General features: G+C 43.5%; 1 pseudogene; it reads left to right on the plus strand.

Annotated features, from left to right (window-relative positions):
- The first annotated feature begins 9449 nt into the window (after positions 1-9449).
- On the plus strand, positions 9450-10194 carry LOC115125915 (GTPase IMAP family member 7-like; annotated as a pseudogene).
- The last annotated feature ends 14357 nt before the right edge of the window (positions 10195-24551 follow it).

Raw genomic sequence — 24551 nt, forward strand, 5'->3', positions numbered from 1 at the left:
CGGCCAAAGAAATAATTGGTTTTGGGGGCGACCAGAGAGATATACCTGCTGGAGCGCGTGCTACAGGTGGGTGATGCTATGGTCACCAGCGAGCTGAGATAAGGGGGGACTTTACCTAGCAGGGTCTTGTAGATGACATGGAGCCAGTGGGTTTGGCGACGAGTATGAAGCGAGAGCCAGCCAACGAGAGCATACAGGTCGCAATGGTGGGTAGTATATGGGGCTTTGGTGACAAAACGGATTGCACTGTGATGGACTGCATCCAATTTGTTGAGTAGGGTATTGGAGGCTATTTTGTAAATGACATCGCCGAAGTCGAGGACTGGTAGGATGGTCAGTTTTACAAGGGTATGTTTGGCAGCATGAGTGAAGGATGCTTTGTTGCGAAATAGGAAGCCAATTCTAGATTTAACTTTGGATTGGAGATGTTTGATGTGGGTCTGGAAGGAGAGTTTACAGTCTAACCAGACACCTAAGTATTTGTAGTTGTCCACATATTCTAAGTCAGAGCCGTCCAGAGTAGTAATGTTGGACAGGCGGGCAGGCGCAGGCAGCGATCGGTTGAAGAGCATGCATTTAGTTTTACATGTATTTAAGAGCAATTGGAGGCCATGGAAGGAGAGTTGTATGGCATTGATGCTTTCCTGGAGGGTTGTTAACACAGTGTCCAAAGAAGGGCCAGAAGTATACAGAATGATGTCGTCTGCGTAGAGGTGGATCAGAGACTCACCAGCAGCAAGAACGACATCATTGATGTATACAGAGAAGAGAGTCGGTCCAAGAATTGAACTCTGTGGCACCCCCATAGAGACTGCCAGAGGTCCGGACAGCAGACCCTCTGATTTGACACACTGTCAGAGAAGTAGTTGGTGAACTAGGCGAGGCAATCATTTGAGAAACCAAGGCTGTCAAGTCTGCCAATGAGGATGTGGTGATTGACAGAGTCGAAAGCATTGGCTAGATCAATGAATACGGCTGCACAGTAATGTTTCTTATCGATGGCGGTTAAGATATCGTTTAGGACTTTGAGCGTGGCTGAGGTGCACCCATGACCAGCTCTGAAACCAGATTGCATAGCAGTATGGTGAGATTCGAAATGGTCGCTGATCTGTTTGTTGACTTGGCTTTCGAAGACCTTAGAAAGGCAGGGTAGGATAGATATAGGTCTGTAGCAGTTTGGGTCAAGAGTGTCCCCCCCTTTGAAGAGGGGGATGACCGCAGCTGCTTTCCAATCTTTGGGAATCTCAGACGACACGAAAGAGAGGTTGAACAGGCTAGTAATAGGGGTGGCAACAATTTCGGCAGATCATTTTAAAAAGAAAGGGTCCAGATTGTCTAGCCCGGCTGATTTGTAGGGGACCAGATTTTGCAGCTCTTTCAGAACATCAGCTGACTGGATTTGGGAGAAGGAGAAATGGGGAAGGCTTGGGCGAGTTGCTGTGGGGGGTGCAGTGCTATTGACCGGGGTAGGGGTAGCCAGGTGGAAAGCATGGCCAGCCGTAGAAAAATGCTTATTGAAATTCTCAATTATAGTGGATTTATCAGTGGTGACAGTGTTTCCTATCTTCAGTGCAGTGGGCAGCTGGGAGGAGGTGTTCTTATTCTCCATGGACTTTACAGTGTCCCAGAACTTTTTTGAGTTAGTGTTGCAGGAAGCAAATTTCTGCTTGAAAAAGCTAGCCTTGGCTTTTCTAACTGCCTGTGTATGATGTTTCTAGCTTCCCTGAACAGCTGCATATCACGGGGGCTGTTCGATGCTAATCCAGAACGCCATAGGATGTTTTTGTGTTGGTTATTGGCAGTCAGGTCTGGGGAGAACCAAGGGCTATATCTGTTCCTGGTTCTACATTTCTTGAATGGGGCATGCTTATTTAAGATGGTTAGGAAGGCATTTAAAAAAAATTACCAGGCATCCTCTACTGACGGGATGAGATCAATATCCTTCCAGGATACCCGGCTAGGTCGATTAGAAAGGCCTGCTCGCTGAAGTGTCTCAGGGAGCGTTTGACAGTGATGAGTGGAGGTTGTTTGACCTCTGACCCATTACGGATGCAGGCAATGAGGCAGTGATCGCTGAGATCTTGGTTGAAGACAGTAGAGGTGTATTTAGAGGGCAAGTTGGTTAGGATGATATCTATGAGGGTGCCCGTGTTTAAGGATTTGGGGTTGTACCTGGTAGGTTCCTTGATCATTTTTGTCAGATTGAGGGCATCAAGCTTAGATTGTAGGATGGCTGGGGTGTTAAGCATGTTCCAGTTTAGGTCGCCTAGCAGCACGAGCTCTGAAGATAGATGGGGGGCAATCAGTTCACATATGGTGTCCAGAGCACAGCTGGGGGCAGAGGGTGGTCTATAGCAGGCGGCAACGGTGAGAGACTTGTTTTTAGAGAGGTGGTGTTTTAAAAGTAGAAGTTCAAATTGTTTGGGTACAGACTTGGATAGTAGGACAGAACTCTGCAGGCTTTTTATCTATATTAGAAATTAACATTTGGGAAATATAATGTTTTCAACTACAGTACGATATTATTAATGAACATTTGGGAAATATAATGTTTTCAACTACATTAAGATATTACGCTCTCACTTGCCAGGCCCTGAACTTGGACGCATAGGTTTACATTGAAACCTAGCAGCCACTGTAGGAAAGTTCAGTGTCGAAGAAGAAGACGGTTTGTTATAAACCCACTCAGATTATTACATTTTATTGAAAGGGAGTTGGGTCAGCAGGAAGTTAGAGAGAGAGAAATGACAGCTGGTGAGTACGTTCTGTCTCATTTGATTGCTGAGTGTAACACCAAGCATGCTGAAATTAATAAATGTTGATAAACATTCAGCAATAGCTAAGTTGATTTTGGTCAAATTAAGCCGTTTACCTTTGACGCTATAGAGATAGCTAGCTAGCTACCTGCTTCTTACTCGATATCAAAAAACTTGAATTCAGGAAGCCAGATATTATTGGCTTATTGTCTGATAGATGCAGTGTCACAATTTGGACACATTCCTCTGCACAGGTGTTGCTGACACATGTCAGATCTTACAATATGTATCAGCTAACAATACTATCAGCTAACAATACTATCATATAACAATACGCTCAGTTAACAATACTATCATCTAACAATGCTATCATCTAACAATACTCTTATCTACAGTGGGGCAAAAAAGTATTTAGTCAGCCACCAATTGTGCAAGTTCTCTCACTTAAAAAGATGAGATAGGCCTGTAATTTTCATCATAGGTACACTTCAACTATGACAGACAAAATGAGAAAAAAAATCCAGAAAATCACATTGTAGCATTTTAAATGAATTTATTTGCAAATTATGGTGGAAAATAAGTATTTGGTCACCTACAAACAAGCAAGTTTTCTTGCTCTCACAGACCTGTAACGTCTTCTTTAAGAGGCTCCTCTGTCCTCCACTCGTTACCTGTATTAATGGCACCTGTTTGATCTTGTTATCAGTATAAAAGACACCTGTTCACAACCTCAAACAGTCACACTCCACTATGGCCAAGACCAAAGAGCTGTCAAAGGACACCAGAAACAAAATTGTAGACCTGCACCAGGCTGGGAAGACTGAATCTGCAATAGGTAAGCAGCTTGGTTTGAAGAAATCAACTCTGGGAGCAATTATTAGGAAATGGAATACATACAAGACCACTGATAATCTCCCTCGATCTGGGGCTCCATGCAAGATCTCACCCTGTGGGGTCAAAATGATCACAAGAACGGTGAGCAAAAATCCCAGAACCACACAGGGGGACCTAGTGAATGACCTGCAGAGAGCTGGGACCAAAGTAACAAAGCCTACCATCAGTAACACACTACGCCGCCAGGGACTCAAATCCTGCAGTGTCAGACGTGTCCCCCTGCTTAAGCCAGTACATGTCCAGGCCCGTCTGAAGTTTGCTAGAGAGCATTTGGATGATCCAGAAGAAGATTGGGAGAATGTCATATTCGTCAGATGAAACCAAAATATAACTTTTTGTTAAAAACTCAACTCGTCGTGTTTGGAGGACAAAGAATGCTGAGTTGCATCCAAAGAACACCATACCTACTGTGAAGCATGGGGGTGGAAACATCATGCTTTGGGGTTGTTTTTCTGCAAAGGGACCAGGACGATTGTTCCGTGTAAAGGAAAGAATGAATGGGGCCATGTATCATGAGATTTTGAGTGAAAACCTCCTTCCATCAGCAAGGGCATTGAAGATGAAACGTGGCTGGGTCTTTCAGCATGACAGTGATCCAAACACACCGCCCGGGCAACGAAGGAGTGGCTTCGTAAGAAGCATTTCAAGGTCCTGGAATGGCCTAGCCAGTCTCCAGATCTTAACCCCATAGAAAATCATTGGAGGGTGTTGAAAGTCCGTGTTGCCCAGCAACAGCCCCAAAACATCACTGCTCTAGAGGAGATCTGCATGGAGGAATGGGCCAAAATACCAGCAACAGTGTGTGAAAACCTTGTGAAGACTTACAGAAAACGTTTGACCTCTGTCATTGCCATTGTATAAAACAAAGTATTGAGATAAACTTTTGTTATTGACCAAAAATTTATTTTCCACCATAATTTGCAAATAAATTCATACAAAATCCTACAATGTGATTTTCTGAATTTTTTTCCCTCATTTTGTCTGTCATAGTTGCAGTGTACATATGATTAAAATTACAGGCCTCTCTCATCTTTTTAAGTGGGAGAACTTGCACAATTGGTGGCTGACTAAATACTTTTTTGCCCCACTGTAACTATACTGTCATCTAACAATACTCTCACCTAACACTACGCTCAGTTAACAATACTATCATCTAACAATGCTACCAACTAACAATACTATCATCTAACAATACGCTCAGTTAACAATAATATCATCTAACAATGCTATCAGCTAACAATACGCTCAGCTAGCAATACTCTCATCTGACAATACTCTCAGCTAACAATACCCTCAGCTAACAATACCCTCAGCTAACAATACTACCATCTAACAATACTATCAGCTAACAATACTATCAGCTAACAATACTGTCAGCTAAAGACATCATAGCCATCTGGTGCCGATGCCACAGTTGAGGACGTGGCACACAACCATTGGTTGATGAGTCTTAACAGGGGTACCTTATCCCCTCATTTTAATACACAATTGGTAATGTCTTATTCTCTTATCACATTTAAAGTACAGTAACCATCCTCAACTTCGTAGAAGGTGTTGTTTACATAGCTAGATAGTCTACTGGTGATAAGAACTGTCAGTCAAGGCTCCCCTCCCACTCAGTCTATTAGCTCCCTGTCCACTCAGCTTGTCCTTTCAGCCCTCTAGAGGACTAGTACCCAAAAGCCCATTTTAGCATGGGTAGTGCCATTGAGAACTTTCACAATTTTTAAGTAGTTAACTGGGTGGGACTTCCTATAGGTTAAGAAATGATCACATAATTCCATCCAGGTCGTCAGGAGGGATCAGCTAATGAATTATGCTTGTGAGCAAAAGTTCCATAACTTCAGGCGAGAGTAAATCCCCAACTTTGGCTTTATACCTGTTCAAACAACACACTCCTGGTGGCAGTGTGCACCCTTTCAGTTTGTTTACTAACTCATAGAAGTAGTAGAAGAAGAACATTGACAACTTCCTTATGGAGACGGCCTCAATGGCACTGCCTAGTTCAGGGGTGGGCAAACCTTTGTCTCAATGGCCACATTCAGCGTTTGAAACCAAGTTAAGGGCCTCATACTGCGTTTGAAACCAAGTGAAGGGCCACATACTGCGTTTGAAACCAAGTGAAGGGCCACATACTGCGTTTGAAACCAAGTGAAGGGCCACATACTGCGTTTGAAACCAAGTGAACGGCCACATACAGCGTTTGAAACCAAGTGAAGGGCCACATACTGTGTTTGAAGCCAAGTGAAGGGCCACATACTGCGTTTGAAACCAAGTGAAGGGCCACATACTGCGTTTGAAACCAAGTGAAGGGCCACATACTATATGCGTGACAAAACATATGAAGCCTTTGTTCAAGTTGACACACAACTAGTAGTGTACTGTAGGTGTACATATGCTGCTAACATTACAGAACAATTCTGTCACTGTATTTTCTCTACCTACAATCAGACTCACAGTCACAAAAAGTAAGTGCAAACTTTTGAAATATGAAAAACCATGTTTATATGACTGGAAACAGCAGATGTCTGATACAGACCATCTCCGTTCCTAAACTAAAATCTGAGTGACACAAATAAGAGCAAAAAGTATATAATTTGAGTTCATATTAAATGGGCTGTTTATGATTATGGAAGAGTTTTCATTTCACCTTCACCCTAAAAAAGGACATTGTGAGCCACATACAGAGCAAACTCAGAACAATATTTGCCTTCATGTTGATATGTAGATGGTCTATAACTCTTTATATTAAAGCAGATTACTGAACGGTTCTCAAATCATCTCAGTCCAAACAAAATACAATTTGAGCCATTGTAGTAAGTGTTCAGTGTCAAATGAATGGGGACAAGTGCATTGCTGGATAATTCTCTCTGTAATAACCATCACCATAATAATAATGAAATAATGTTGAAAACAGGCAAAGAAAACATAAGCCTGACTCTTGGTGATTTCAGTCTTAATGTGAGCCATGTTTCTGGTCACCTCTCTTGGAAAGGGCATCAAAGTCTGGTATCATTTCTGAAGTAGATATCCTCAGAACAGCTGACAAGTGGTGATTTGTTACATTTGACCTGTTAGGGGATTTGTTATAGTTCATGACTGAGAAAGTTTTCACACACATATGTGGCCCCGAATAAAAACAGCATCCTCTGTGCTTTTTCATGTTTGGAAACTTTGTTTCATTCAGTGAACCATAGAACTGGTCTATTGTTGCTGTTTTGTACTTCTCTTTTGAAGCACTGTCACATTGGATGGTGATGAGCTCCAATTCAGTCTCAATCATGGTGAAGTATGAGAAGCAGCGGGAAAACTCAGCATGCAGGTCGATCAAAGTGCTACTGTCTGTTTCAGTGAGGCACTGCGATGTGGGCGCACTCAGTGAGGCACTGCGATGTGGGCGCACTCAGTGAGGCACTGCGATGTGGGCGCACTCAGTGAGGCACTGCGATGTGGGCGCACTCAGTGAGGCACTGCGATGTGGGCGCACTCAGTGAGGCACTGCGATGTGGGCGCACTCAGTGAGGCACTGCGATGTGGGCGCACTCAGTGAGGCACTGCGATGTGGGCTCACTCAGTGAGGCACTGCGATGTGGGCGCACTCAGTGAGGCACTGCGATGTGGGCGCACTCAGTGAGGCACTGCGATGTGGGCGCACTCAGTGAGGCACTGCGATGTGGGCGCATCCAGTGAGGCACTGCGATGTGGGCGCACTCAGTGAGGCACTGCGATGTGGGCGCACTCAGTGAGGCACTGCGATGTGGGCGCGTTCAGTGAGGCACTGCGATGTGGGCGCGTTTAGTGAGGCACTGCGATGTGGGCGCGCTCAGTGAGGCACTGCGATGTGGCCGCACTCAGTGAGGCACTGCGATGTGGGCGCACTCAGCGATGTGGGCGTATCCAGTGAGGCACTGCGATGTGGGCGCACTCAGTGAGGCACTGCGATGTGGGCGCACTCAGCGATGTGGGCGCATCCAGTGAGGCACTGCGATGTGGGCGCACTCAGTGAGGCACTGCGATGTGGGCGCGCTCAGTGAGGCACTGCGATGTGGGCGCGCTCAGTGAGGCACTGCGATGTGGGCGCACTCAGTGAGGCACTGCGATGTGGGCGCTTTCAGTGAGGCACTGCGATGTGGGCGCGTTCAGTGCGGCACTGCGATGTGGGCGCGTTCAGTGAGGCACTGCGATGTGGGCGCGCTCAGTGAGGCACTGCGATGTGGGCGCGTTCAGTGAGGCACTGCGATGTGGGCTCACTCAGTGAGGCACTGCGATGTGGGCGCACTCAGTGAGGCACTGCGATGTGGGCGCGTTCAGTCAGGCACTGCGATGTGGGCGCGTTCAGTGCGGCACTGCGATGTGGGCGCGTTCAGTGAGGCACTGCGATGTGGGCGCGTTCAGTGAGGCACTGCGATGTGGGCGCACTCAGTGAGGCACTGCGATGTGGGCGCACTCAGTGAGGCACTGCGATGTGGGCGCACTCAGTGAGGCACTGCGATGTGGGCGCACTCAGTGAGGCACTGCGATGTGGGCGAGTTATGTGCGGCCAGTGTCAGAAAATTAGCTAGAGACCGACTGCTCAGGACTATTCCTTGGGGATGTTTTGTTGTCATGTACTTTATACTATCAGCTGTTTTCTATTCCTTGGGGATGTTTTGTTGTCATGTACTGTGTACTATCAGCTGTTTTCTATTCCTTGGGGATGTTTTGTTGTCATGTACTGTTTACTATCAGCTGTTTTCTATTCCTTGGGGATGTTTTGTTGTCATGTACTTTATACTATCAGCTGTTTTCTATTCCTTGGGGATGTTTTGTTGTCATGTACTGTGTACTATCAGCTGTTTTCTATTCCTTGGGGATGTTTTGTTGTCATGTACTGTTTACTATCAGCTGTTTTCTATTCCTTGGGGATGTTTTGTTGTCATGTACTTTATACTATCAGCTGTTTTCTATTCCTTGGGGATGTTTTGTTGTCATGTACTGTTTACTATCAGCTGTTTTCTATTCCTTGGGGAGTATGTTTTGTTGTCATGTACTGTTTACTATCAGCTGTTTTCTATTCCTTGGGGATTGTGTTTTGTTGTCATGTACTGTTTACTATCAGCTGTTTTCTATTCCTTGGGGAGTATGTTTTGTTGTCATGTACTTTATACTATCAGCTGTTTTCTATTCCTTGGGGAGTATGTTTTGTTGTCATGTACTGTTTACTATCAGCTGTTTTCTATTCCTTGGGGAGTATGTTTTGTTGTCATGTACTGTTTACTATCAGCTGTTTTCTATTCCTTGGGGAGTATGTTTTGTTGTCATGTACTGTTTACTATCAGCTGTTTTCTATTCCTTGGGGAGTATGTTTTGTTGTCATGTACTGTTTACTATCAGCTGTTTTCCTTTAGATGTTTCTATCTTAGTAGCTTAGTTGAGATTTAATTGATGTTAGTGTTTATTCAGTGTTTGTAATTTCCATGATAATACACAATACTTGAACAAAACTAAATTATGATTAACAACAACATTTCCCTTTATCAAATTTCTTTGGCTTGATTTATTTGGCTTGATTGGCTTGTTTTATTTGTCTCAGTCTCCACTCAATAGCCCAACCATCAACCACATAGTAAACATAGCCATACAGGTATTACATGGAATCACTCAATAGCCCAACCATCAACCACATAGTAAAACTAGCCATGCAGGTATTACATGGAATCACCAATCACCTAGAACACAGCATATACATATTTTCTGTAGTGCAATCATCCTCTTGATAATTATTTTCACTAACTGTTATAATTTTAAAGACAATTTTAAAACCTGTGTGTTTCAACAGATTCAGGGCTGCACTCTGACCTAAGGATAGTTCTGGTGGGGAAGACTGGAGCAGGGAAGAGTGCAACAGGAAACACCATCCTGGGGAAGGAAGATGCGTTTAAAGCAGAGGCGTCTCCAGTGTCTGTCACTGCAGAGACTAAGAAGAAGAGAGGAAAGGTGGATGAGAGGAAGATTGACATCATCGACACCCCAGGGCTCTTTGACACATCAGTGGATGCAGTGAAGATGAAGGGAGAAATAGACAAGTGTATTGAGATGTCAGTCCCAGGACCTCACGCCTTTCTGCTGGTGATCAGACTGGGGAGGTTCACAGAAGAGGAGAGGAAGACTGTGAAGTGGATCCAGGAGAACTTTGGAGCAGAAGCCTCAAAATACACCATGGTGCTGTTCACTGGAGAAGATCAGCTGGGGAGGAAAACAGCTGAGGACTTTGTGAAGGAGAGTGAAGAGCTCCAGGCTCTCATCGCTCAATGTGGCGGCAGATACCACTTTTTCAATAACGCTAAGAGAGTTGACACCACTCAGGTCCCAAAGCTGCTGAGGAAGATAGATGAGATGGTGGAGGAGAATGAAGAAAAATACTACACCCATGAGATGTTCGAGAAGGCCCAAGAAATACTGGACTGGGAAAATACTACGGTTGTGAAATTAGTAAAATTGTGGCCTGTACCTTTAAAAATAGTGACAACACCATTATGGATCCTTTTTGTTCTGAATCAGAAAAAAAAAAGAATTGGAATGAAAAAAAAAGGTCTCTGATCTTATATGGGGAACAGATAAGATCAGGGATGAGATCAGAGAAAGGGCAGATTTATCGAATCAAGAAAATATAGTGGACTCAGGAGCAAATACAGGTTCTGATGTTCTTGTTTCAACTCCAGCCACCACTGCTACCCCTATCCTAGCCACTCCTACCCCAGCCAGCCCTATCCCAACCTCCTCTATTCCGGCCACCCCTATCCCAGCCGCCACCATGTCATCCACCTTTACAATCACCATTCCACCACTTGCAAATGCATCTCTCTATCTGATAGTGGGTGCTGTTGTAGTGTGCATATTTGCAGTATTTGTAGGTCTATCTTTGATGGGTTAGAAGTAACAATAGATACAGTGCATTCGGAAAGTATTCAGACCGCTTCTCTTGTTCCACATTTTGTTACGTTACAGCCAGTTTCTAATATGGATTAAAAAAACAATTTCCCTCTTCAATATACACACAATGCCCCATAAAGACAAAACGAAAACAGGTTTTTAGAAATGTTTGCAAATGTATGAAACGTAAAAAACAAAAATACCTTATTTACATAAGTATTCAGACCTTTTGCTATGAGTCTCAAAATTGAGTTCAGGTGGATCTTGTTTTCATTTATCGTCCTTGAGATGTTTCTACAACTTGATTGGAGTCCACCTGTGGTAAATTCAATTGATTGGACATTATTTGGAAAGGCACACATCTGTCTATATAAGGTCCCACAGTTGACAGTGCATGTCAGAGCAAAAACCAAGCTATGAGGTTGAAGGAATTGTCCGTAGAGCTCAGAGTCAGGATTGTGTCGAGGCACAGATCTGGGGAAGGGTACCAAAACATTTCAGCAGCATTGAAGGTCCCCAAATACACAGTGGCCTCCATCATTCTTAATGGAAGAAGTTTGGAACCACCAAGACACTTCATAGAGCTGGCCGCTCTTCCAAACTGAGCAATCAGGGGAGAAGGGCCTTGGTGAGGGAGGTGACCAAGAACCCGATGGTCACTCTGACAGAGCTCCTCTGTGGAAATGGGAGATTCTTCCAGAAGGACACTCCATCGATCAGGCCTTTATGGTAGAGTGGCCAGATGGACACCACTCCTCAGTAAAAGGCAAACATTTATGTTAACATACAATATATTCCTCTTATAATTCTAGCAGTGACTTTCTCATCAGATCAGTATCTCAATGCATTCTTAGTCTAAATTACTGTACATTATAAAGTGTGTAGACCTCCACAATCAACCTGATACCCCAACATATACAATTTTAGACAAGTCTAAATCAATGATGGGTACAGTTGACCAACCCCCCCTTCAGGCACTCATTCTTCTGGCGTCTCTTCATTGTCTTCTTCAGATAGCTTCACAGTTCAAAGTGGACGGCCCATGATAATGTCCCAATTCCAATGTCTCACTTGGACCGCCACCACCTTATATATTTTCCATTTGCTAACCAGTATACCAGCAACATGAGAGAAGTTTGGAACGGATCTCTCTCCATGCTCACTCCACGTGGACTCCTGTCACAATGTTGAGAGAAAAGGCAGTTGATACCTTCAACTGGATACTGTGTGGGTTGCTGGCTCTGACTCAGGTCTCATGGTAGAAGTGGTGAAGGACAGGGCCATAGTGAACGCCATTGTTGCCATTACTTCAGCCGGTTAGAGGGGGTTTGAGGCTCACACTGTTCTAGGCCAAATTATCCCTGCCATGCATCTAGATACCACCTGGGGTCCCTATCGCCATAACCAGAACAACAGTTTAGGGCATTTCTGATTCAAACAGATCAGATGATACAGTGTCCCTTTTAAGTGGAATAAACACCTTCTAGAAAAAAAAACATCTTAGCGCCCCTTTCAAGTAATCCTATCTTTCCAACCTGTTGCATTCATTTAGTCAAAATATAAAACCTGTTGTTTAACAAATCTTGGACCTTTAAAAACGTTGGTGTGGTCTTATCAGCTTAATATTCAGTACTAAAACATGTACTTGGATCTACTTTAACTTGAAACACTGTTCCACATAATGGAAACCAATTATCGTTTTAGATTACATTACCTTCTTGCTTAAATCACTGGTGGAGTTGTAAAAATCATCGCCCATTCTTCTGCACCAAATGTCCCACTGTGTATACTTACTCGAGCCTAGCGGGCACCACTCGCTTTCACCCACAGACTAAAACGTTTCATTATTAGAGTCTATTCAAAAACCACTAATAACATATTCCCATTCACATACTGTCAACAATCATTACATTTTAAGTTATCAATTGTGATCATGTTCACAGTTCTAAATTAGTCCTTCAATTTCAACTAAGCAAGCTGCTAAATCATTTAGTTGACATCTTAAAGCAAACTGGCTGCTGTATCTAGCTAAGCAAATGTTGGTATAATTGAATTATTGTTTAGTCATTATTCATAAAATTCCTAACAGCAAACCATAGCAATAGTTGAGTTACAATCAGAAACCCAGATTTTAGTAACATAGACCCTATGCCTATAGAAATACCAAGTCAAAATGACAAATCCTGCAAATATACCAATTATAATGTTCTGTAGTTTTAACATCTGGCCCATAATAACGACACAATTACCAGAAAATAGCCTTAAAGTTCATCCAAGTGTTTCTTTGCAAAGATTTCACATGTGCAAATGGGATTTAGCAGTCAACGAGTTGAATTGACATTCATTGGTTTGGAAACAGATCTGCCGAGTTTAATAAAAGTGGATGTCTTTTCCTTTTCTCCTCAAAGATTATTATTTTGATGGAAAACATCATTTGGCTTCTTACGTCATTCCAAGTTACGTCTATATTCTGTGTTAATTCGCTCTAACTTGATGGGAAAAGGGTTTATTTGATAAACACATTTTCCTCTCTTGCTGCGGGAATAAATAAACACATTTTCCTCTCTTGCTGCGGGAATAAATAAACACATTTTCAGGCTTCATGGGCAGGCTTTCTTTCCCCGACATGTATAACCAGGACAGAGAAAATACCATAAGCGTTTATATGTGTTTTAGTTAGGGTACCTAAACTGGATATACGCCAATCTTTTTCATAATATATTTCCCAGACCTTTTCAGACAGTCGTAGAATGTAAAACCTTATTTTTATTGAATGATTCATAAAGGGACCACACTGAATATTTTCACACCCCTCACGTAGGTCTAAGTATGGATGTTCAAGTTCTATATTAATATAATTTCCTTGCCTTGTTACTTTATCAAATCTCTAGTAATCAATTATACCCACATACAATTTCTCGTGTGTTCATATCTTCACAGAATCTCCATGTAACAATTTTCAATGAAGTTATTATGTACATTTCTATATCTTATTATCCATATTTCTGATGATCCAAATTTCAATATTTTATTACCCAAACTCAAGGTTAACACTTATTTCCACACTCACACAACTCTCATACCACATTCACACAGTACTGTTCCCAAACATACTCAATCAATATGTGTTCTTACTTCTATGAGTTTCCACTTCAGGACTAGTTCCTGCAATTACGTCATTTGCACAGTTGCATCTTACCATACAAACCCAGGGCATTATAATACATTTCACCCCTCTCCTTACAACGACAGTACGTTCACGACTCCGTGTTTTCTCCTCTTAGGACAGTATCATCAGAACTTCCTTGTTATTCTAACACATTTTTCAGAATCTCATAACCTGAAAGCAGAGGTACGTTCATGACTACATGTCTATTTTCTCAGGACACTACGAACACGATTTCCTTTCTATTATGACGATTTCTTCCCTCACACAAATCTTATCATCGTAAGCACGGCAGTACGGTCAGGTCTTCTACTCTAGGGCAGTACGGTCAGGTCTTCTACTCTAGGGCAGTACGGTCAGGTCTTCTACTCTAGGGCAGTACGGTCAGGTCTTTTACTCTAGGGCAGTACGGTCAGGTCTTTTACTCTAGGGCAGTACGGTCAGGTCTTTTACTCTAGGGTAGTACGGTCAGGTCTTCTACTCTAGGGCAGTACGGTCAGGTCTTCTACTCTAGGGCAGTACGGTCACGACTCCCTCTTTATTATGACAATACCATCAGGATAACATAATCTCTAAAACGTCAGAACGGTCACGACTGTTACGGTTTTCTACTATATCCTCCTCTGACGAAGAGGTGTAGCAAGGATCGGACCAAAATGCAGCGTGGTATTCTTGAAACATGTTTAATTACGAAGGAAAAACGAACAATACAAAAACAAGAAACGTAACGCGAAAACCTAAACAGCCTATCTTGTGCAAACAAACACAGAGACATGAACAATCACCCACGAAACACTCAAAGAATATGGCTGCCTAAATATGGTTCCCAATCAGAGACAACGATAAACACCTGCCTCTGATTGAGAACCACTCTAGACAGCCATAGACTTACCTAGAATACCCCACTAAGCCACAATCCCAATACGTACGAAAAACCCCAAGACAAAACACACCACATACAAAACCCATGTCACACCCTGGCCTGACCAAAATAATAAAGAAAACACAAAATACTAAGACCAGGGCGTGACAACGACTCCCTCTTTATTATGACAATACCATCAGGATAACATCATCTCTAAAACGTCAGGACGGTCACGACTCCCTCTTTATTATGACAATACCATCAGGATAACATCATCTCTAAAACGTCAGGACGGTCACGACTCCCTCTTTATTATGACAATACCATCAGGATAACATCATCTCTAAAACGTCAGGACGGTCACGACTCCCTCTTTATTATGACAATACCATCAGGATAACATCATCTCTAAAACGTCAGGACGGTCACGACTCCCTCTTTATTATGACAATACCATCAGGATAACATCATCTCTAAAACGTCAGGACGGTCACGACTCCCTCTTTATTATGACAATACCATCAGGATAACATAATCTCTAAAACGTAAAGAAATGTTAGTCTCACCCTATTCGATTTGTCTTCGTTTGGGATCCTGTATCCGTTCGCCGGCCCCATCTGGAGGAGCCTGGGAGGGTTGCCTTGAATCACACCTAGAGTGATTCCCATGCACGGTTGACCCTGGTCCCCAGGAGTAGTCAGCAGACAGCGATAAGGATCCCATCCTCGTCACCTTGAATGTTGTGGAAAATTCTTTATTAAGTGAGAGAGACTTTGTTAAACCCCCCCCCCAGCTAAATTTCTCAGATGCAAAGACGATTAGAAACAAAGAGAGATTGGTTATACTCCTACAGGCTATCTTTATCTTTTTAGGTTACAAACACCAACTCATTCTAGGTTTTATCACCAAGCCATCATAAATACATTTTTAGAGGCCCAACTAAGCCCAACTAAGTCACACTCACACAGAAGAGAGAGTTCTCATCAAAGCAATTCGATCCACAAACAGTATTAAATCATAATCTTGTATTTTTCTACCAGGACAACGACTGTAAACACACAGCCAAGACAACGCAGGAGTGGCTTCAAGACAAGTCTCTGAATGTCATTAAGTGACCCAGTCAGAGCCTTGACTTGAACCCGATCTAAAGTTTTTGGAGAGACCTGAAAATAGCTGTGCAGTGACGCTCCCCATCCAACCTGACAGAGCTTGAGAGGATCTGCAGAGAGGAATGGGAGAAACTCCCCAAATACAGGTGTGCCAAGCTTGTAGCATCATACCCAAGAAGACTCCAGGCTGTGATCACTGCCAAAGGTGCTTCAACAAAATACTGAGTAAAGGGTCTGAATACTTATGATAATGTGATGTTTCAGTGTTTCTTTTTTATACATTTGAAAAAGAATCTACACAACTGTTTTTGCTTTGTCATGAAGAGGGCATTGTGTGTAGATTGATGAGGGGGAAAAAAACATTTAATCCATTTTAGAATACGGCTGTAACGTAACAAAATGTGGAAAAAGTCAAGGGGCATGAATAATTTATGAATGCCCTGTATATTTACAGTATATACAGGCTTAATGTTGATTAGTTAGAAGTACCAATAGATATATTTACAGTATATACAGGCTTAATGTTGATTAGTTAGAAGTACCAATAGATATATTTACAGTATATACAGGCTTAATGTTGATTAGTCAGAAGTACCAATAGATATACTTACAGTATATACAGGCTTAATGTTGATTAGTCAGAAGTACCAATAGATATATTTACAGTATATACAGGCTTAATATTGATTAGTTAGAAGTACCAATAGATATATTTACAGTATATACAGGCTTAATGTTGATTAGTTAGAAGTACCAATAGATATATTTACACTATATACAGGCTTAATGTTGATTAGATAGAAGTACCAATAGATATACTTACAGTATATACAGGCTTAATGTTGATTAGTTAGACGTACCAATAGATATATTTACAGTATATACAGGCTTAATGTTGATTAGTTAGAAGTACCAATAGATATATTTACAGTATATACAGGCTTAATGTTGATTAGTTAGAAGTACCAATAAATAGGGGAGGTTGAGAAATCCACTATAGATAATTTAGTGATGGAGTTGATTAGAGTACTGTAGCGAGAAATGTTATTGTGTACTGCATGTGGTCACTAGTAGAATGTTATAGTGTACTGCATGTGGTCTCTAGTAGAAATGTTATAGTGTACTGCATGTGGTCACTAGTTGTAACGTGTGGTAGTGGTAATGGTATAGTGTACTGTATGTAGTCTCTAGTAGTAATGTTATAGTGTACTGTGTGTGGTCTGTAGTAGTGATGTTATAGTGTACTATATGTGGTCTGTAGTAGAAATGTTATAGTGTACTGTATGTAGTCTCTAGTAGTAATGTTATAATGTACTGTATGGGGTAGAGGCTCATCAAAGAGAAGGACAATTTAAATAAAATTGAGCACACAGCCATGCAATCTCCATAGACAAGCTCAGTGATTTTCCATGTGGCACCGTCATAGGATGCATCCTTTCAAACAAGTCAGAGAGCAGGACAATTATAACTTGACCTTGGAAGATCAGCCATTTTGATTACCAGTATCTACATTCCAATGGGTTTATTCCAGCATGAAATTGTTTGTTTGTTTATGGGGAGTATTTTTTTTAAATTAATCAGTTCAACTTTATTTCACATATATACTTTTATTATGTCTTCAATAATTCTATGATAATAATCTATTTAAAAATAACATTCATTTACCAGTTAGCCATCTGTATGTTATGGTTGATTACTTAAGTACTGTTAATAAAAGTGTTTTAGATCAATGAAGCTGTTTTGATTTTAATATCTTTGATGATTTGAGGTGACAGTTGTATCTAGTGTTGTATGACGTTTCCATATTGTCAATAAAAATATAGTAAAATAAATGTATCTTGTTCTACACTTCATGTATATACTCTTTGTTTCTTGCTAAAGTCTGTTTGTTCAGGGAAGTGGAGGAAAGAACAGGAGACAGAATGAGTGGATATGAATATGAATATCCATATAGAAGTCAAGAAGTCAGGAAGAAGGAGATTTAAGGTGGTTTGTTGACAGCAACTGCAGTAGTTATTTTGGATGGTAGCAGCACCAGTAGTAGTTCAGAAGGTGGTACTGTAGCAGCTCCAGTAGTAGTTCAGAAGGTGGTACTGTAGCAGCACCAGTAGTAGTTCAGAAGGTGGTACTGTAGCAGCTCCAGTAGTAGTTCAGAAGGTGGTACTGTAGCAGCACAAGTAGTAGTTCAGAAGGTGGTACTGTAGCAGCACCAGTAGTAGTTCAGACGGTGGTACTGTAGCAGCTCCAGTAGTAGATCAGAAGGTGCTTGTGTAGCAGCTCCAGTAGTAGTTCAGAAGGTGGTACTGTAGCAGTACCAGTAGTAGTTCAGAAGTTGGTACTGTAGCAGTACCAGTAGTAGTTCAGAAGGTGGTACTGTAGCAGTACCAGTAGTAGATCAGAAGGTGGTACTGTAGCAGTACCAGTAGTAGTTCAGAAGGTGGTACTGTAGCAGTACCAGTAGTAGTTCAGAAGGTGGTACTGTAGCAGTACCAGTAGTAGTTCAGAAGGTGGTACTGTAGCAGTACCAGTAGTAGTTCAGAAGTTGGTACTGTAGCAGTACCAGTAGTAGTTCAGAAGGTGGTACTGTAGCAGTACCAGTAGTAGATCAGAAGGTGGTACTGTAGCAGTACCAGTAGTAGTTCAGAAGGTGGTACTGTAGCAGTACCAGTAGTAGTTCAGAAGGTGGTACTGTAGCAGTACCAGTAGTAGTTCAGAAGGTAGTACTGTAGCAGCACCAGTAGTAGTTCAGAAGGTGGTACTGTAGCAACACCAGTAGTAGTTCAGACGGTGGTAGCAGCACCAGAAGTAGATCAGAAGGTGGTACTGTAGCAGTACCAGTAGTAGTTCAGAAGGTGGTACTGTAGCAGCACCAGTAGTTGTTCAGACGGTGGTACTGTAGCAGTACCAGTAGTTGTTCAGACGGTGGTACTGTAGCAGTACCAGTAGTAGTTCAGAAGGTGGTACTGTAGCAGCACCAGTAGTAGTTCAGAAGGTGGTACTGTAGCAGCACCAGTAGTAGTTCAGAAGGTGGTACTGTAGCAGTACCAGTAGTAGATCAGAAGGTGGTACTGTAGCAGTACCAGTAGTAGTTCAGAAGGTGGTACTGTAGCAGTACCAGTAGTAGTTCAGAAGGTGGTACTGTAGCAGTACCAGTAGTAGTTCAGAAGGTGGTACTGTAGCAGCACCAGTAGTAGTTCAGAAGGTGGTACTGTAGCAACACCAGTAGTAGTTCAGACGGTGGTAGCAGCACCAGAAGTAGATCAGAAGGTGGTACTGTAGCAGTACCAATAGTTGTTCAGACGGTGGTACTGTAGCAGTACCAGTAGTAGTTCAGAAGGTGGTACTGTAGCAGCACCAGTAGTAGTTCAGAAGGTGGTACTGTAGCAGCACCAGTAGTAGTTCAGAAGGTGGTACTGTAGCAGCACCAGTAGTAGATCAGAAGGTGGTACTGTAGCAGCACCAGTAGTAGATCAGAAGGTGGTACTGTAGCAGCACCAGTAGTAGATCAGAAGGTGGTACTGTAGCAGTACCAGTAGTAGAAAAGAAGGTGGTACTGTAGCAGCACCAGTAGTAGATCAGAAGGTGGTACTGTAGCAGTACCAGTAGTAGAAAAGAAGGTGGTACTGTAGCAGATCCAATAGTAGTTCAGATGGTGGTACTGTAGCAGATCCAATAGTAGTTCAGAAGGTGGTATTGTAGCAGCACCAGTAGTAGTTCAGACGGTGGTACTGTAGCAGCACCAGTAGTAGATCAGAAGGTGGTACTGTAGCAGTGCTAGTAGTAGTTCAGAAGGTGGTACTGTAGCAGCACCAGTAGTAGTTCAGACGGTGGTAATGTAGTAGAACTAGTAGTAGTTCAGAAGGTGGTACTGTAGCAGCACTAGTAGTAGTTCAGACGGTGGTACTGTAGTAGAACTAGTAGTAGTTCAGAAGGTGGTACTGTAGCAGCACCAGTAGTAGTTCAGACGGTGGTAATGTAGCAGCACCAGTAGTAGTTCAGACGGTGGTACTGTAGCAACACCAGTAGTAGTTCAGACGGTGGTAGCAGCACCAGAAGTAGATCAAAAGGTGGTACTGTAGCAGTACCAGTAGTAGTTCAGAAGGTGGTACTGTAGCAGCACCAGTAGTTGTTCAGACGGTGGTACTGTAGCAGTACCAGTAGTTGTTCAGACGGTGGTACTGTAGCAGTACCAGTAGTAGTTCAGAAGGTGGTACTGTAGCAGCACCAGTAGTAGTTCAGAAGGTGGTACTGTAGCAGCACCAGTAGTAGATCAGAAGGTGGTACTGTAGCAGCACCAGTAGTAGTTCAGAAGGTGGTACTGTAGCAACACCAGTAGTAGTTCAGACGGTGGTAGCAGCACCAGAAGTAGATCAGAAGGTGGTACTGTAGCAGTACCAATAGTTGTTCAGACGGTGGTACTGTAGCAGTACCAGTAGTAGTTCAGAAGGTGGTACTGTAGCAGCACCAGTAGTAGTTCAGAAGGTGGTACTGTAGCAGCACCAGTAGTAGTTCAGAAGGTGGTACTGTAGCAGCACCAGTAGTAGATCAGAAGGTGGTACTGTAGCAGCACCAGTAGTAGATCAGAAGGTGGTACTGTAGCAGCACCAGTAGTAGATCAGAAGGTGGTACTGTAGCAGTACCAGTAGTAGAAAAGAAGGTGGTACTGTAGCAGCACCAGTAGTAGTTCAGAAGGTGGTACTGTAGCAGATCCAATAGTAGTTCAGATGGTGGTACTGTAGCAGATCCAATAGTAGTTCAGAAGGTGGTATTGTAGCAGCACCAGTAGTAGTTCAGACGGTGGTACTGTAGCAGCACCAGTAGTAGATCAGAAGGTGGTACTGTAGCAGTGCCAGTAGTAGTTCAGAAGGTGGTACTGTAGCAGCACCAGTAGTAGTTCAGACGGTGGTAATGTAGTAGAACTAGTAGTAGTTCAGAAGGTGGTACTGTAGCAGCACTAGTAGTAGTTCAGACGGTGGTACTGTAGTAGAACTAGTAGTAGTTCAGACGGTGGTAATGTAGTAGAACTAGTAGTAGTTCAGAAGGTGGTACTGTAGCAGCACCAGTAGTAGTTCAGACGGTGGTAATGTAGCAGCACCAGTAGTAGTTCAGACGGTGGTACTGTAGCAACACCAGTAGTAGTTCAGACGGTGGTAGCAGCACCAGAAGTAGATCAAAAGGTGGTACTGTAGCAGTACCAGTAGTAGTTCAGAAGGTGGTACTGTAGCAGCACCAGTAGTAGTTCAGAAGGTGGTACTGTAGCAGCACCAGTAGTAGTTCAGACGGTGGTACTGTAGCAGCACCAGTAGTAGTTCAAAAGGTGGTACTGTAGCAGTACCAGTAGTAGTTCAGACGATGGTACTGTAGCAGCACCAGTAGTAGTTCAGAAGGTGGTACTGTAGCAGCACCAGTAGTAGGTCTGAAGTTGGTACTGTAGCAGATCCAATGGTAGTTCAGAAGGTGGTACTGTAGCAGATCCAATAGTAGTTCAGAAGGTGGTATTGTAGCAGCACCAGTAGTAGTTCAGACGGTGGTACTGTAGCAGCACCAGTAGTAGTTCAGAAGGTGGTACTGTAGCAGCACCAGTAGTAGTTCAGACGGTGGTAATGTAGCAGCACTAGTAGTAGTTCAGACGGTGGTACTGTAGCAGCACCAGTAGTAGTTCAGAAGGTGGTACTGCAGCAGCACCAGTAGTAATTCAGAAGGTGGTACTGTAGCAGATCCAATAGTAGTTCAGAAGGTGGTACTGTAGCAGTACCAGTAGTAGTTCAGAAGGTGGTACTGTAGCAGCAGCAGTAGTAGTTCAGAAGGTAGTACTGTAGCAGCACCAGTAGTAGTTCAGAAGGTGGTACTGTAGCAACACCAGTAGTAGTTCAGACGGTGGTAGCAGCACCAGAAGTAGATCAGAAGGTGGTACTGTAGCAGTACCAGTAGTAGTTCAGAAGGTGGTACTGTAGCAGCACCAGTAGTTGTTCAGACGGTGGTACTGTAGCAGTACCAGTAGTTGTTCAGACGGTGGTACTGTAGCAGTACCAGTAGTAGTTCAGAAGGTGGTACTGTAGCAGCACCAGTAGTAGTTCAGAAGGTGGTACTGTAGCAGCACCAGTAGTAGATCAGAAGGTGGTACTGTAGCAGCACCAGTAGTAGTTCAGAAGGTGGTACTGTAGCAGTACCAGTAGTAGTTCAGAAGGTGGTACTGTAGCAGTACCAGTAGTAGTTCAGAAGGTGGTACTGTAGCAGCAGCAGTAGTAGTTCAGAAGGTGGTACTGTAGCAACACCAGTAGTAGTTCAGACGGTGGTAGCAGCACCAGAAGTAGATCAGAAGGTGGTACTGTAGCAGTACCAGTAGTTGTTCAGACGGTGGTACTGTAGCAGTACCAGTAGTAGTTCAGAAGGTGGTACTGTAGCAGCACCAGTAGTAGTTCAGAAGGTGGTACTGTAGCAGCACCAGTAGTAGATCAGAAGGTGGTACTGTAGCAGCACCAGTAGTAGATCAGAAGGTGGTACTGTAGCAGCACCAGTAGTAGTTAAGAAGGTGGTACTGTAGCAGCACCAGTAGTAGTTCAGAAGGTGGTACTGTAGCAGCACCAGTAGTAGATCAGAAGGTGGTACTGTAGCAGCACCAGTAGTAGATCAGAAGGTGGTACTGTAGCAGCACCAGTGGTAGATCAGAAGGTGGTACTGTAGCAGTACCAGTAGTAGAAAAGAAGGTGGTACTGTAGCAGCACCAGTAGTAGTTTAGACGGTGGTACTGTAGCAGCACCAGTAGTAGTTCAGAAGGTGGTACTGTAGCAGCACCAGTAGTAGTTCAGACGGTGGTAATGTAGCAGCACTAGTAGTAGTTCAGACGGTGGTAATGTAGCAGCACCAGTAGTAGTTCAGAAGGTGGTACTGTAGCAGCACCAGTAGTAATTCAGAAGGTGGTACTGTAGCAGCAGCAGTAGTAGTTCAGAAGGTGGTACTGTAGCAGCACCAGAAGTAGATCAGAAGGTGGTACTGTAGCAGTACCAGTAGTTGTTCAGACGGTGGTACTGTAGCAGCAGCAGTAGTAGTTCAGAAGGTGGTACTGTAGCAACACCAGTAGTAGTTCAGACGGTGGTAGCAGCACCAGAAGTAGATCAGAAGGTGGTACTGTAGCAGTACCAGTAGTTGTTCAGACGGTGGTACTGTAGCAGTACCAGTAGTAGTTCAGAAGGTGGTACTGTAGCAGCACCAGTAGTAGTTCAGAAGGTGGTACTGTAGCAGCACCAGTAGTAGATCAGAAGGTGGTACTGTAGCAGCACCAGTAGTAGATCAGAAGGTGGTACTGTAGCAGCACCAGTAGTAGATAAGAAGGTGGTACTGTAGCAGCACCAGTAGTAGTTCAGAAGGTGGTACTGTAGCAGCACCAGTAGTAGTTCAGAAGGTGGTACTGTAGCAGCACCAGTAGTAGTTCAGACGGTGGTAATGTAGCAGCACTAGTAGTAGTTCAGACGGTGGTAATGTAGCAGCACCAGTAGTAGTTCAGAAGGTGGTACTGTAGCAGCACCAGTAGTAATTCAGAAGGTGGTACTGTAGCAGATCCAATAGTAGTTCAGAAGGTGGTACTGTAGCAGTACCAGTAGTAGATCAGAAGGTGGTACTGTAGCAGTACCAGTAGTAGTTCAGAAGGTGGTACTGTAGCAGTACCAGTAGTAGTTCAGAAGGTGGTACTGTAGCAGCAGCAGTAGTAGTTCAGAAGGTGGTACTGTAGCAGCACCAGAAGTAGATCAGAAGGTGGTACTGTAGCAGTACCAGTAGTTGTTCAGACGGTGGTACTGTAGCAGTACCAGTAGTAGTTCAGAAGGTGGTACTGTAGCAGCACCAGTAGTAGTTCAGAAGGTGGTACTGTAGCAGCACCAGTAGTAGATCAGAAGGTGGTACTGTAGCAGCACCAGTAGTAGATCAGAAGGTGGTACTGTAGCAGTACCAGTAGTAGTTCAGAAGGTGGTACTGTAGCAGCACCAGTAGTAGATAAGAAGGTGGTACTGTAGCAGCACCAGTAGTAGTTCAGACGGTGGTACTGTAGCAGTACCAGTAGTAGTTCAGAAGGTGGTACTGTAGCAGCACCAGTAGTAGTTCAGACGGTGGTACTGTAGCAGCACCAGTAGTAGTTCAGAAGGTGGTACTGTAGCAGCACCAGTAGTAGTTCAGAAGGTGGTACTGTAGCAGATCCAATAGTAGTTCAGATGGTGGTACTGTAGCAGATCCAATAGTAGTTCAGAAGGTGGTATTGTAGCAGCACCAGTAGTAGTTCAGACGGTGGTACTGTAGCAGCACCAGTAGTAGATCCGAAGGTGGTACTGTAGCAGTGCCAATAGTAGTTCAGAAGGTGGTACTGTAGCAGCACCAGTAGTAGTTCAGACGGTGGTAATGTAGTAGAACTAGTAGTAGTTCAGAAGGTGGTACTGTAGCAGCACTAGTAGTAGTTCAGACGGTGGTACTGTAGCAGCACCAGTAGTAGTTCAGACGGTGGAACTGTAGCAGCACCAGTAGAACTTCAGAAGGTGGTACTGTAGCAGTACCAGTAGTAGTTGAGACGGTGGTACTGTAGCAGCACCAGTAGTAGTTCAGACGGTGGTACTGTAGCAGTACCAGTAGTAGTTCAGAAGGTGGTACTGTAGCAGCACCAGAAGTAGATCAGAAGGTGGTACTGTAGCAGTACCAGTAGTTGTTCAGACGGTGGTACTGTAGCAGTACCAGTAGTAGTTCAGAAGGTGGTACTGTAGCAGCACCAGTAGTAGTTCAGAAGGTGGTACTGTAGCAGCACCAGTAGTAGATCAGAAGGTGGTACTGTAGCAGCACCAGTAGTAGATCAGAAGGTGGTACTGTAG

The sequence above is a fragment of the Oncorhynchus nerka genome, linkage group LG15 (genome assembly GCF_034236695.1).
Source record: "Oncorhynchus nerka isolate Pitt River linkage group LG15, Oner_Uvic_2.0, whole genome shotgun sequence".
NCBI classification, from domain to species: Eukaryota; Metazoa; Chordata; class Actinopteri; order Salmoniformes; family Salmonidae; genus Oncorhynchus; species Oncorhynchus nerka.